Consider the following 10,953-nt stretch of genomic DNA (forward strand, 5'->3'; position numbering starts at 1 on the left):
AGACTTGGCATTTAATATGGAATATTTTTTTGTGGGGGTGAACTTACTTTTCAAGATGTCTTCGAACCAAAAGTTAATTGGAATTATGTTGAAATTATTCTAGATTTTGTTAATGTGACCCTTTAAAAGAAACAAAAACCACATTTGACTTTTCAAAACAAATAAATTGATCCCTTGAAAGTGATGTAAACTGATATCGAACTCAATTCATGGACAGTACTGTGTTAAAGTTCTGTACATTTTCCAGAAGTATCTCCTTTATTTTGCACATTAGCCATTTATTTTGTAACAAAAACAAAAGTTAAATTACGACTGGGATTACGGACAGTAAAATTACAGTTCAGTACTTCGTGTAACCCCCACGAGCATTCAGGAGAGCACATACACGTCGAGGCATGCTGTTCACGAGATTTGCCAATGTTTGACAGGAATCGCTTGCCATGCAGTGACAGCCTGCTGCAATTCACGCACAGAGGTCGGCTGCTGGTCCAAGTGGTCGATTTGGCGCGTTAATTCTGCCAACAAGTTCTCTATCAGATTCATATCCGGGGACATGGCAGGCCACTCCATATGCTCTAACACCACGGTCAGCAAGAAAGTGTTGGATCATGCAAGCACGATGAGGCCATGCATTGTCATCTTGGAAGACAAAGTTTCCTCGAAAGGCTGCACGAGCAAATGGAAGCACTGTTTCTTCCAGAATGGCCCTGTACTTGAACTGGTTCAGGTTTCCATTCAGAACAACCAGGTCAGTTTTGCCCCCCTGCATGAAAAGCAGCCCAAACGCTCACCCCACCACCTCCAGCTTGGACTTTTGGCACTATACAATCTTTGTTGTAGGCTTCATGCACTTGTCTACGCACTCGGACACGGCATCTTGACGATAGACCAGAAATCTAGACTCGTCACTGAAGATCACGTGATTCCAGTGCCCTGGCTGCCATTGGCGGTGCTCTCTGGCCCACTGCAATCGGCGCTGACGGTGTTGTCTGGTCAGGCATGGCTTTCTCGAGGGACGTCTGGCACGATAGCCTGCTTGAACCAGTCGTTGGTTGACTCGCCTTCTGGATACAGGCACATTTGTCAGTTGCTGCCACTCAGCCCTAAGCCGATTAGCTGACTTGGTACGGCCATTGCGGACTAACCGGTGCAGCTGGCGATCATCCCTCCTTGTGGTTCTGCGGGGACGTCCCTGGCCCTCGGTATTGGAGTAGGGACACCCCTCTGAGCATTTCGTTTCAGGATCTTTGACACCTGACCTTGAGTGATGCCATACTGCCGAGCAATAGCACGCTGTTTCATGCTGTAATTTCATAAAGCCACCACTCCATGACAAACAGCATTGTCGAGTTGACGGACCATCTCCAGAGGAAGCGGCAATAACTTTTGGAGACGTGCAGCAGTTGTTTTCCATTCATACAGAACGCAACAACCCTTGTATACCGACTGTGAAGCCAATCGTCAAATGCACCTGTCCGTACATTTTGCCATGCGACCCTGTGATATAATCCTGTTATTGACTTCTTGCTGCGACAGACAATCAGTGACATGGTTCTTTTAACAAATAAATCACCAAAGTGTAAAAGAAACTCACCAGATTGATATACTGAGTTAAGAAAGTAAACCCGTCAAGAAAAAAAAAAATTCCATATTAAATGCCAGTCTGTACATATATATACAGTGCATTCAGAAAGTATTCAGACCCCCTTCACTTTTTTCACATTTTGTTATGTTGCAGCCTTTATGCTGAAATCGTTTAAATTCATTTTTTCCCTCATCAATCTGCACTCAATACCCCATAATGACAAAGAGAAAACAGGATTTTAGAAAGTTTTGCAAATTTATTAAAAAAGAAAAAAATTAAATATCACATTGACATAAGTATTCAAACCTTTGCTATGACACTTGAAATTTAGCTCAGGTGCCTCACATTTCTCTTGATCATCTTTGAGATGTTTCTACACCATGATGGAGTCCAGCTGTGGTAAATTCAATGATTGGACATGATTTGGAAAAGGCACACACGTGTCTATATAAGGTCTCACAGATGACAATGCAGAACAGAGCAAAAACCAAGCCATGAGGTCGAAGGAACTGCCTGCAGAGCTCAGACAGGATTGTGTCGAGGCACAGATCTGGGGAAGCCTACAAAAAAAATTCTTCTGCGTTGAAGGTTCCAAGAGCACATTGGCCTCCATAATTCTTAAATGGAAGAAGTTTGGAACAACCAGGACTCTTCCTAGAGCTGGCCGCCCCGGCCAAACTGAGCAATCGGAGTAGAAGGGCCTTGGGAAGAGAGGTGACCAAGAACCCCGATGGTCACTCTGGCTGAGCTCCAGAGATCCTGTGTGGAGATGGGAGAAACTTCCCGAAGGACAATCCAAAACTGCAACACTCCACCGATCTGGGCTTTTTGGCAGAGTGGCCAGACGGAAGCCCTCTCCTCAGTGAAAGACATGAAAGCCACAGAATTTTGTTTCTCACAGTCTGAGAGTCCTTTAGGTGCTTTTTTTGCAACTCCAAGCGGGCTTCCATGTGTCTTTCACCTGAGGAGAGGCTTCCGTCTGGCCACTCTGCCATAAAGCCCAGATCGGTGGAGTGTTGCAGTGATGGTTGTCCTTCTGGAAATTTCTCCCATCTCCACACAGGATCTCTGGAGCTCAGCCAGATTGACCATCGGGTTCTTGGTCAATCTCTCTTACCCAGGCCCTTCTACCCCTATTGCTCAGTTTGCTGGGCGGGCCAGCTCTAGGAAGAGTCCTGGTTGTTCCAAACTTCTTCCATTTAAGAATTATGAGGCCACTGTGCTCTTGGGAACCTTCAATGCAGTAGAATTTTTTTTGTCGGCTTCTCCAGATCTGTGCCTCGACACAATCCTGTCTTTGAGCTCTGCAGGCAGTTCCTTCGACCTCATGGCTTGGTTTTTGCTCTGATTTGCAGTCAGCTGTGAGACCTTATATAGACAGGTGTGTGCCTTTTCAAATCATGTCCAATCAATTGAATTTACCACAGGTGGACTCCAATCATGGTGTAGAAACATCTCAAAGATGATCAAGAAAAATGGGAGGCACTGAGCTAAATTTCAAGTGTCATAGTTAAGGGTCTGAATACTTATGTCAATGTGATATTTCAGTTTTTTCTTTATAATAAATTTGCAAAACTTTCTAAAATCCTGTTTTCACTTTCTCATTATGGGGTATTGAGTGAAGATTGATGATGAAAAAAATGAATTTAAACGATTTCAGCATAAGGCTGCAACATAACAAAATGTGAAAAAAGTGAAAGGGTCTGAATACTTTCTGAATGCACTGTATATAATACATACACACACACATACGTGCACAACACACATGCATATACACACACACTCATACACACGCTCACACACGATGGTCGATAGATACATCGAGATCTGGGAGACCTGCGTTCCACCTTCTGAAACCCGCATTTGGAGATAACAACCAATGACACACACACAGAATTAAACCCCAATGATGTTTGTATTATTGTGCCCGCCCCCCTCCTGCACTCCCCCACAACCTCTCACCTCCCCTTCCCCTCCCCCGGCCGAGTAAGATCAAGTAGATTGATGGACATTGTGGTGTTAATATTGTATGGTGCTGTTGAATTAATGTTCTGTTGATTGAGTGAGTACTGGCATGACAGGCGAAATGGCTTCCTCCTGTCTATTTTCCCCATGCACATAAAACCAGCACAGCAAGAGTCAGCTCTATATGGATAAGACATTCATGGGATATAAAAATTGTTAATCCATGCTCAAATTACGTGACTATGAATTATTTAATCATCCTTAAAACAGAAGCTTTCTTATTTTCATGAAATTCATCATCGGGGCTTTTGCTCAATAATTGTAGCTGCAATGTTTATGGTCCTTGGAGCAATTTCAAATTGATGCATTGTGTACCATGAGGGGAAGACTACGAGTACCTTCAGGTTTCTTTTAATGTCATGAATCACACTGTGCATAATACATCAACTTACACACGCGTGCACGATTAGGAACGCCGGTACCACACCTTGATGCTATATCAGAATGAAGAAGGTGAACTGTATGTCAGTTTCATCATAAATTTCAAATGTACTCGTATTTCCTCCCTTGATCACATTCCCTGTCATGTTTCCTTAAAATGTATGATCACCGATATGTATTATCCAGCCCTTCAACTGCACTGATGCAGGAAATGAAGCAAAACTGGAAGCTGGATTTATTTCGTCTTATGACTAACCAACAAACATGAGTTTGTTCAAAACATATTACAATTGTGAAGGCCTGTCGATCTGCACATGATCCCTAGGGCCTGACAAAAACATCAATGTGACGTTTGAGTGATACTCAGGTTATAATATGAGTTATTGGCCTTATACGGACTTTCACACTTCTGATTACATCATCAACACAGGAAGCCATTAAGGCCAATCAAGCCCACACCTGTTTTTAGTTCCCACACATCAAGCAAGGAAGCAGCTCGTACCATTTTAAAAATCTTTGGTATAGCTCTTCGGGGATTCGAACCACTGACCTCCCAATCTTAGAGCGGAAGCTCGAACTATTACAGCACAGAGTCTTGTAAGTGTGTTGGTTCTGTTTGGCTTCCGTTAAGCAAATGTTCACACTCGTAATAATTCGACTAAGGCTGAGTGGAGCGAGGTCGAGGCCGTGTATTCCTGATGCGTGAAACACCCTGCAACCCATGCCTGCAGAAAACAGACTTTTTGGAATGGCAGCCGCATTTTCCATCCAATCATCATGTAAGAGAAGAGTGAGATAATATTTTTACTCTGTCTCCTTGTGTGGCAGTCGAACGAAATTGAAAAGCTTTCCAAACACGAAACAAACTATTTTTAGGGATGTCATAAAGGACACAAACAACAGGCACAAGTTACTGATGTAACATGTTCAATAAGATGGTGCAAAAGCCACTGCATCAACGGCGGTAAACTGCCGGTTTTTGTTTTCTGCAACTTCTAGGGGTCTTAGAATCTTAGTATTCAAAATGGTTCTAATGCGTCTTAGGGGTCTTGATCTTAACTGAACTGGGTGATTTTGAGCTAATTCCTGACTGGGGATCTCGGCCGTCAATGGTCCGATGAACTTGAAAATTTGCACATGCATAGACCATCACGTAATGAACTAGATGGTAAAATTATTTTTTTCATATACAGTGCATTCAGAAAATATTCAGACCCCTTCACTTTTTTCACATTTTGTTATGTTGCAGCCTTATGCTGAAATCGTTTAAATTCATTTTTTCCCTCATCAATCTGCACTCAATACCCCATAATGACAAAGAGAAAACAGGATTTTGGAAAGTTTTGCAAATTTGTTGAAAAGAAAAAACGGAAATATCACATTGACATAAGTATTCATACCCTTTGCTATGGCACTTGAAATTTAGCTCAGGTGCCTCCCATTTTTCGTGATCATCTTTGAGATGTTTATACACCTTGATTGGAGTCCACCTGTGGTAAATTCAATTGATTGGACATGATTTGGAAAGGCACACACCTGTCTATATAAGGTCTCACAGCTGACAATGCATATCAGAACAAAAACCAAGCCATGAGGTCGAAGGAACTGCCTGCAGAGCTCAGAGACAGGATTGTGTCGAAGCACAGATCTGGGGAAGCCTACAAAAAAAATTCTGCTGCATTGAAAGTTCCCAAGAGCACCGTGGCCTCCATAATTCTTAAATGGAAGAAGTTTGAAACAACCAGGACTCTTCCTAGAGCTGGCCGCCCGGCCAAACTGAGCAATCGGGGGAGAAGGGCCTTGGTAACAGAGGTGACCAAGAACCCGATGGTCACTCTGGCTGAGCTCCAGAGATCCTGTGTGGAGATGGGAGAAACTTCCAGAAGCACAACCATCACTGCAACACTCCACCGATCTGGGCTTTATGGCAGAATGGCCAGACGGAAGCCTCTCTTCAGTGAAAGACACATGAAAACCCACAGAATCTTGTTTCTCACAGTCTGAGAGTCCTTTCGGTGCTTTTTTGCAAACTCCAAGCGGGCTTTCATGTGTCTTTCACTGAGGAGAGGCTTCCGTCTGGCCACTCTGCCATAAAGCCCAGATCGGTAAAGTGTTGCAGTGATGGTTGTGCTTCTGGAAGTTTCTCCCATCTCCACACAGGATCTCTGGAGCTCAGCCAGTGACCATCAGGTTCTTGGTCACCTCTCTTACCAAGGCCCTTCTCCCCCGATTGCTCAGTTTGGCCGGGCGGCCAGCTCCAGGAAGAGTCCTGGTTGTTCCAAACTTCTTCCATTTAAGAATTATGGAGGCCACTGTGCTCTTGGGAACCTTCAATGCAGCAGAGACTTTTTTGTAGGCTTCCCCAGATCTGTGCCTCGACACAATCCTGTCTGAGCTCTGCACGCAGTTCCTTCGACCTCATGGCTTGGCTTTTGCTCTGAAATGCATTGTCAGCTGTGAGACCTTATATAGACAGGTGTGTGCCTTTCCAAATCATGTCCAATCAATTGAATCTACCACAGATGGACTCAAATCAAGGTGTAGAAACATCTCAAGGATGACAAAGGGAAATGGGAGGCACCTGAGCTAAATTTCAAGTGTCATAGCAAAGGGTATGAATACTTATGTCAATGTATTTCATTTTGCAATATTTTTTGCAATATTCTGCATTAAATGTTCATTTTGCAATAAATGTTCGTTTCCCATTAATCGTACACTTTCTAAAATCCAATCTCACCCTCCCCTTCAAATCTTCCCCATCACCCCTTCCCTCCAAAACTTCCCCATCACCCCTCCCCTCCAAATCTACCCCCTTTCCCCTCCCCTCCAAATCTTCCCCATCACCCATCTTTCAAATATTCCCCCTTGCCCCTCCCCTCCAAATCTTCCCCATCACCCATCCCTTTCAAATCTTCCCCCTTGCTCCTCCCCTCCAAATCTTCCCCATCACCCCTCCCCTCCAAAACTTCCCCATCACCCCTCCCCTCCAAATCTACCCCCTTTCCCCTCCCCTCCAAATCTTCCCCATCACCCATCTCTTTCAAATCTTCCCCCTTGCCCCTCCCCTCCAAATCTTCCCCATCACCCATCCCTTTCAAATCTCCCCCCTTTCCCCCCCCCCTTTTTTTTTTTTGTATACAGAGTCGAGGCTCGTGAAAGAGCTAACATTTATCAAACAAACAAATCAAACAAACAAGCAAACAAAGTATATAAAAAGGGGAGCGGTCGACAAGATGGGGAGAGAAGGGGAGGAAGCACACAAACACAACATTTGAGAGCAGGGACATCGGGAGATGTTTTTGGAGGGAGAGGGCCTGGGGGGAGGCAGGATAGGTATAAAACGCAAGGACTCCAAGGACTTCCAGGAAAGAAGTCAAAAGTCACCTCAAAAAAGTGGATTTGGGGTGAAATTAGCGGGGGGTAGAAAAGATCAAGGTTTTGGATTGGGGAAGATAAGAGATGGTGGTGAACAGCCGTTTTAAAGACCTGGAGGGAGGAGTGGGATTGAAGAGAGTGAGGGAGTTTGTTCCAGAGGTGGGAGAAAAGAGGAGTGAAGGTGAGCAGAGAGTCTTGATTTTGGCAGTTTCACGATAAGAGGGTTGCAGGCAGATCTTGTGCGACCTGCAGGAATATTTGGGGGACAGAGCCCAGAGAGAGCTGGGGGAGCAAGGCCGGAGAGGAGTCGGTAGAAGACGGAAAGACCACCAACCTGCCTGCGGTGATTAAGTGAAAGGCCCTCGGAGATAGCGTCATCGCGGGAGATTCCAATGATTCTGAACGCTTTGGTTTCAACAGCGTGAAGATGAGCTAGGTGTGAGGCAGGAGCACCAGCCCAGAGGGGAGAGCAGTACTCCATTGAGCTGCGGATGAAAGCCTTGTATGTGGTGAGGAGCTCAGGTGTGCCAAGGAAGGACTTCGCACGACGGAGGATGCCCAGTCGGCGACTGGCTTTGGAGGCCAGCTTGGAAATGTAGTTTTCCCAGGAAAGATCCTGGCAGATAGTTTCCCTTCGCTCCTGAACTCTCCCCACACCCCTCCCCTCCGAGACTCTCCCTCGCTCCTCCCCTCCTAGACTCCACTCTCACCCCTCCTCCTCAAAGCATCCTCCCCGCTTCTTCCCCCTTCCAACTTTCACCTTCATCTCCCCCAACCTTCTGCCTCGCTCTGCCCCTCCTCAAATAACACCTCACTGTGCCTCACCCAATCACCATCAAACCTTTTGTCCGCCCCATTCTTCCCTTTCTCCAAGCTATTCTGAAATCTCTGACACACCTTCAGCAGCTCTCCCTACCACTTCCTCCTCTTCCACATCTTACCCTACCCCTCCCCCCCTGTTCTGTATCCGATGCTCCCCCTTCCTCTTCATTAACGGTATGGACCTCAAACATCCGGGGCCTTCACTCAAACTTGACTGATCTCTCCATACAGGTTGCTTCTGACAAACCAGATGTGATCTGCTTAACAGAAACTTTCCTCCTTCATGATGTCTCTGATTCCTTGGTATCTCTCCCAGGTTTACTCCCTCCTCCGGTATGATAGACCTGAGCCTTGTCCTGGAGGTGGGGTTGCTATCTTTATAAAGAACTCTCTTCCTCACTTGCTCTGCACTGCCCTCTCTCCACCTCACCCCCAGGAATACCTTTGGCTACGGCTTCCCCTTCGCTCCCACCTTTTGTTCATGTGTGTGTTGTACCGTCTACGAAACAGTGATGACTCCATCTACATCTCACTGTCTGATAATATGGACCAACTTCTATCTACCCATCCCAGCTCTCTCTTCCTCACATGTGGTGATTGCAATTGTCACCATGCCAGTTGGCTGGGTGTGGGTACCTCTCTCACCAGCCATGGCTCTTCAGCAAAGGACTTCTGCGACTCACTGGGACTGACACAATCTGTCAATTTCCCGACCCGGATCTCAGTCAACGGAGCATCTTCTCTTCTGGACTTGGTTATGACTAACTTCCCTGAAAATGTCTGCTGCTCTTCTTCTGCTCCAATCGGCTCATCTGATCATGTGCTTGTTAAAGTGGACATCTCTCTGACCATTCTCAGAGAGCCTCCTCAGCGTCGACGAGTCTGGCATTTCACTCAGGCCAACTGGCACGGTCTTCAAGCAGCCATCAATCATCTGGACTGGTCTCCCATCTCTACCGCCTCTGACATCAACTCATCCTGGGAATTCTCCCAAAGTAAATTGCTCTCTCTCATGCACAGATTTATCCCATCTCGTCTTCAGTTGTCTTACCCTTCCTCCCGTCCATGGTACACGGAATCTTGTGGTGAGGCTGTTGCCCAGAAACAACTTGCTTTCGTCTCCTGGAAAGCAAATCCAACGGAAGGAAATCTCATTTCCTTTCACAAAGCCCGAAACAAGTGTGTGTCCACCCTCAGGAGAGCCAGGAAACAATATCTCTCCGTTCTCAAGACCGAACTCTTTTATCTGTCTTCCTCTTCCAAATCCTGGTGGCGTCTGGTCAAATCTGTTTCTGGTGTTTTTTTTTTTTTTTTTTGTTTTTGTTTTTTTTTGTATACAAGATCGAGGCTCGTGAAAGAGCTAACATTAATCACACAAAAAGACAAACCGACACACAAAACACAAAAAAACAAGGGGAGCGGTAGACAAGGTGGGGAGAGAGGGGGAAGGACACAAAAGAGAGGGGGAAGGACACAAACACAACATTTGAGAGCAGGGACATCGGGAGGACTTGGGGGGAGGTGGGAGAGGATTAAAACATATGAACACTGCAAGGACTCTGGGGTGAATTACCGGGGGTAGAAAAGATCAAGGTTTTCGATGGGGGAAGATAAGAGATGGTGGTGAACAGCTGTTTTAAAGACCTGGAGGGAGGAGTGGGATTGAAGGGAGTGGGGGAGTTTGTTCCAGAGGCGGGAGAAAAGGGGAATGAAAGAGTGAAGGTGAGCAGAGAGCCTCGACTTTGGCAGTTTAACCAGAAGAGGGTTGCAGGCAGATCTTGTGCGACCTGAAGGAATATTGGGGGGACAGAGCACAGAGAGAGCTGGGGGAGCAAGGCCGGAGAGGAGTCGGTAGAAGACAGAAAGACCACCAACCTGCCTGCGGTGAGTGAGTGAAAGGCCCTCGGCGTTGACTACATCGCAGGAGATTCCAAAAATTCTGAAAGCTTTGGCCTCAACAGTGTGAAGCCGAGCAAGGTGTGAGGCAGGAGCACCAGCCCAGAGGGGGGAACAGTATTCCATTGAGCTGCGGATGAAAGCCTTGTATGTGGTGAGGAGCTCAGGTGTGCCAAGGAAGGACTTCGCACGACGGAGGATGCCCAGTCGGCGACTGGCTTTGGAGGCCAGCTTGGAAATGTGGTTTTCCCAAGAAAGATCATGGCAGATAGTGAGACCCAAAAGCTTGAGCGACAGAACTTCTTGGAGAAGATTGTTGAGAAAGTAGATGGGAGGGTTGTCCAGTCGGTCCTTTCGGAGAGACATTGTAAGAGTGTGAGATTTGTCAGGATTGAAAGACATGTTCCACTTGTTTGACCAGTCTGTGATTTTGTCCAGGTCTGCAGAGAGTGAGGAGGCTGCAGACTGCCGATCTGAGGGATGAAGAATGGAGTGACAGAGATTAGAGTCATCAGCAAAGAGATAGAGAGGATTTTCAAGAGAGTCAGAGAGATCATTGATGAAGACCAGAAAAAGCACAGGGCCCAGAACACTACCTTGGGGAACTCCAGCCTGAACAGGAAGAGATGAGAGAAACCCATTCAGGGCCACACGTTGACTACGACCAGAGAGGAAGTCCGCCAGCCATGCGTGGAGATTTCCATGGATACCAAAGGAGGAGAGTTTGGAGAGCAGAGCAGGGTGCCAGACCGTATCGAAGGCACGTGAAATGTCAAGGGAGACAGCTCTAATTTCCTGTTTGGCGTTGAGGACCTCCATCCATTGTTGAGAAAGCAGAAGCAGCATGTCCAGAGTAGAGTGACCAGGTC

This window comes from Myxine glutinosa, chromosome 8 (assembly GCF_964187855.1).
Source record: "Myxine glutinosa chromosome 8, kmMyxGlut1.1, whole genome shotgun sequence".
In the NCBI taxonomy this organism is placed as follows: domain Eukaryota; kingdom Metazoa; phylum Chordata; class Myxini; order Myxiniformes; family Myxinidae; genus Myxine; species Myxine glutinosa.